The sequence below is a fragment of the Bos mutus genome, chromosome 22 (assembly GCF_027580195.1).
Source record: "Bos mutus isolate GX-2022 chromosome 22, NWIPB_WYAK_1.1, whole genome shotgun sequence".
Classification (NCBI taxonomy): Eukaryota; Metazoa; Chordata; class Mammalia; order Artiodactyla; family Bovidae; genus Bos; species Bos mutus.
In genome coordinates this window covers 14,598,209-14,602,653 of record NC_091638.1, presented here as the reverse complement: position 1 = coordinate 14,602,653, position 4,445 = coordinate 14,598,209, and positions in this window count along the sequence as shown.

Below are 4,445 nucleotides of genomic sequence, written 5' to 3'. Positions count from 1 at the left end.
TGTGTTTTTCTGAACACAACTTTACAAAAGAGGAAGCAATATATTTTATTAAGTTTCTTTTAACTGCAGGAGGCTGACCTTGGAGATTCAAAAAGAACTGAAAAACTCGGGTCCAAAAAGTGACAAAGTTAACTTGTTAACTCTCGGGATGGAAAGGAGGGGGCCTAAAAGCCATTTGCCCCGTGCCAAACACTCTCAGAAGATGGAGTTTACATTGGTTTGGCGGGTGAGTAGGAATGGGGTGCCGCTCGCGCTCCGGCCTGGCTCAACTCGGGGCTCTTTGAAGGTCGCCTCATTGTCACTTCGAAGCGCCGGAGCCGGGAATCCAGGCCACGCGGCGTGACCGACACGATGCACTATGGGCACCTTTCTGTGCCCCATGGCCCTCCCGCAGGTGCGGCCGATGCCGGAGGGGGCTGCCCCCGCAGGGTCCCGGCCTCTCGCCTTTATCACTGCATGCACCCACACTCCCGAAACATCTTCCCCAACCCATCCCTGAGGGCCCGATGCGCTGAAGTCACCGGTCAGCGGTCCCCCGGCTTACCCTCGAGAGGCGCGCCGAGCGCGGCCCCGTAGCAGGCGCGATCCTGGGGGCCTCCGGCGCCGGGCTGCCCAAGCGATCGGCTCTCCTGGCCGCCTCCTCCTCGTTGTCCTCGGCCCAGTCCCTGCCGCCCGGCGGCTCCGGTTCCCTCCACAGCAGCCGGCCGGGCGGCACCGGGGCGCACGCGGCAGGCTCGGCTGGGGCGCCTCCTCCTCTTTCGGCTGCCCTCCCACCGACTCGGTGCTCCCGGGCTCCGGGTCCGGGATTCTGGGACGCGGGGTTCGTCGGGGCGCCCCGGCTTCCCCGCGCTCCCTCCTGCGCCGCCCTCCCGCGCGCGGCCCCTCTCCCGGGGAGCCTCACTCGTAGCGCGCGGCCGTCAGAGGCTCGGGGCACGCGGAGGCGGCGGCCTGGTGGGCCCCGGGGCGGCGGGCGGGGGCGCTGCTGTGGACCGGGGCACTGATGCGGGCGCCGCGGCGCGGCCTCTCGCCATGGCTCTCGGCGGGCGGGCGCTTCGCACCTCCCCTCCGCGCTGCCGTCACTGCCCGACGCGCGCCGAGCCCTCCCCTTCCCCCGCCCCGCCTGCAGGCCCGCGCCGCCACCTCCAGGACGCCCGCCGGGCGGAGCGCGTCGCTGCTGTCCCGTGCCGCGCCCCTCTAACCTCTCCGGCAGGTGGACGGCTCCTGCGGCTTTACCGGCGTCTGGCCTGGAGAAGTCCCGGCCGAAAATATCTGGATCGTGAAAGGTATCTCACGCTCCCAGTACCACCGCCTCTGCCCTGAGCGCGTCTAGCACTTCTCGATGTCAGTCCCGCCAGTCTATAGGGAGGATGAAACTCACCCTGACTGCCGTGAACGCAAGGGAAATCCAGGCGCTCGGTTCGTGCAGGCCAGGCTGTCCCCTAGGAAAGCAGTCCTTAGGCTTAAATGGGGGTGGGACAGAGCCGGGAGGTGGGGGGAATATGAATGAACAAAATGCCACCAAAGAGTAAGGGAGGGAGACAGGGGTATGGAGGATCAGGAAACGATCCAGGAAGTAAGTGCACACAGGCTACTCTATTATGCAAATCACCAGTGGACAGTTTAACGGGGAATAACACGCATGACCTCATTTCCAGTTAAGGCTGCTGAGTCTACAGCAGCGGCCTCATCCCTGCCCAAAGGTCATGGAGGACACTGGGAGGACATGGAGAAGACTCAGACCAGATCTGAAGACCCAAGGAAACTAAACCAGAGAAAAACCTGGTTTCCATTACTGGAAGGGGACTTGAAGAGATGGTGTATAGTAAAGATTGGTTCAAGCAGGAATCATCCATGGATGGTGGCTCTAGGGGGTTGTGGTTTATTGTGGGGCAGATATTTGCCTGGGTTAGTGTGTCTCCCCAATAGGTGGTTTAGGCTTATTAGTAGCAAGAGAAAAGTATTCAGTATACAAAGGAGCAGGGAGACAGCACCTTTACCAGGATCAAAACTGACATCACCGATGAAAGCAGACGAATAACATGTCTTCAGAACACATCACCTAGACAGTATTTCCAGGGAAAATGCAGAACCTAAATCTAATGATAATGAAACCCCAGACAAACCAAAATGAGGAATATCTATTTTAAAAGGAGGCAGGGACTGTATTCTTCAAACATGTCAATGTCGCAAAAGAAAGCTTGGGAAATGTTCTAGATTAAAGAGTGCTAAAAAGTCTTGACAACTAAATGTGATACCTGGTCCTAGACTGGATGTTTGGGGAGGGGAGATGCTATAAAGAACATTCCAATGGACAAAATTGGAATCCTGATAGTAAAGTATTGGCTCAATGTTAAATGTGCTGCTGTTGATACTTGTATTATGGTCGTGTACAAGGATATCCCTCTTCTTAGAAATACACTCTGAAGTATTTCGTAGGGAAGGCAATGGCACCCCACTCCAGTACTCTTGCCTGGAAAATCCCATGGATGGTGGAGCCTGGTGGGCTGCAGTCCATGGGGTTGCACAGAGTCTGACACGACTAAGCGACTTCACTTTCACTTTTCACTTTCATGCATTGGAGAAGGAAATGGCAACCCACTCCAGTGTTCTTGCCTGGAGAATCCCAGGGACGCGGAAGCCTGGTGGGCTGCTGTCTATGGGGTTGCACAGAGTTGGACATGACTGAAGTGACTTAGCAGCAGCAGCAGCAGTGGCCTTCAGAGAGTAACGAGTGATTCAAATGTTGTGCTCATGGAAGCATTGAGAACAATTTGTGCTGCTGTTGATTCTCATTTATTTTGCATTTTTCTTTAATAACGTGCAGTTAATCTGTATTTCTTATGACTGAATGTGAATCTACAATTATCTCATTAAAAATTTCAGTTACAAGGAGTTCCCTGTTGGCCTCATGCTTAGGATTCCAGGCTTTCATTGCCTGGAACTTGGTTCAGTCACTGGTTGGGGAACTGAGATCCCCACAAGCCACCCAGTGCAGTCGAAAAAAGAATTTTTTTCGGTTCCAAAAAAATAGAGATCATGTATGTGCCAGGTTATGGCTGCCTGGGAGTTCAAAGAGCAAACATGCGGAGCTCCTAGTGGGTTTAGAGCCGACATGGAGCTGTTACCAATAGCGAGGGTTTTTTTTAAGGACAAAAAGACTATGTGAAGTATAACTGACAGATCAGGTTCCTTCCAGTTCTGTAATTTAAGAATCCAAGAGCTGGGGGATCTTTGAGATCATCTAGTCCAACCTTCTCATTTTCAGGAAACTGCGGGCAGAAAAGTGGTACATGACCAGAGGAGCATCAAATTAGTGGTAGACCCGTAACTACAACTCTTGTCTGCTGAAATATGTCCAGTGCTCTTTGCACCTTTACCAGCTGCCTGTCACTCTCCATATCCATGAGATAGAGTCAAGGTTGGTACAGAATTTTGAAGTCATTCATTCAGCCATTTTGAGCCTTTGCCTGTGGCCTTGTGGGAGCAGGGTCCTGACGGTTGGTTCCCAGCACCAGATGACAGACGTGTGGATTCCGCTCCTGAGGAGGAGGGGCCAGTCTTCCTCTTACACTCACAGCTTGGAGGAAGCAGGTGGCAGACGGAACCCCTGGAGAGAGTCAGCCCCTCCAACCCCAGCTAAGGGCCATGAGCTACTTGAAGCTGCTGGTAGCCTGCTGCTGCTACAAGTCAAGAGTGCAGGGCCCTGGGAAGGATGCAGAATGGATACATGAAAGAGAAAATAGTCATTGCCCTGGCAGGTCCCAGCCTCAATATCAGGCAGAGATTCTGCACCAGAAGTGACTCTGGCCTCCCTTGGGTCATGGAAAGTCACTATTCTTTCCTTTTGTCAAATCGAATCAAAATCAACACATGGTTACAGATATTTGTCAGGCTCTGAATTAGTTACTGTAGGAAAATTCATACAAACAAACAAAAAATATCTGATCCTTGGCCTTCAGGAACCCAAAATATAGCAAGGGACCCAGGATGGAAATGTAGGAAATGACCCGACCAAAGAATTAAGATGCTAGCTTTGTTGGGTCAGGTTCCCCTCAAAAGCAGTGTTAGAGAAGGGCTTGAGGGGAGCGATCCCATGGAATAGAGGTGGGAAAAGGAATCAGGACCACACAGAAGAGGGAAGGAGAGAAAGCCCATCCAAGAGTGCTTGGTCTAGCTGGTAACCACTATGATCAACTGAGCTCAGTCCCACTGTGGTGGCCCTCTGAGGAACTGCAAAGAATGCAAGACAAAAGGAGGGCGCATCTATCCACCAGTTCCTGCCTCCCATTGGTCAAGTGGATGCTGAGCGAAAAAGTAAACCAAGCAGGTATGACACAGGACATACATACGTAAAATGATGCCTGACGTACCAGCAAAAAAGCAGCCTGAGGGCAGGGATTTTTGTCTGCTTTTATCACAGTGTTGCTTTCCCAGCACCAAAACCA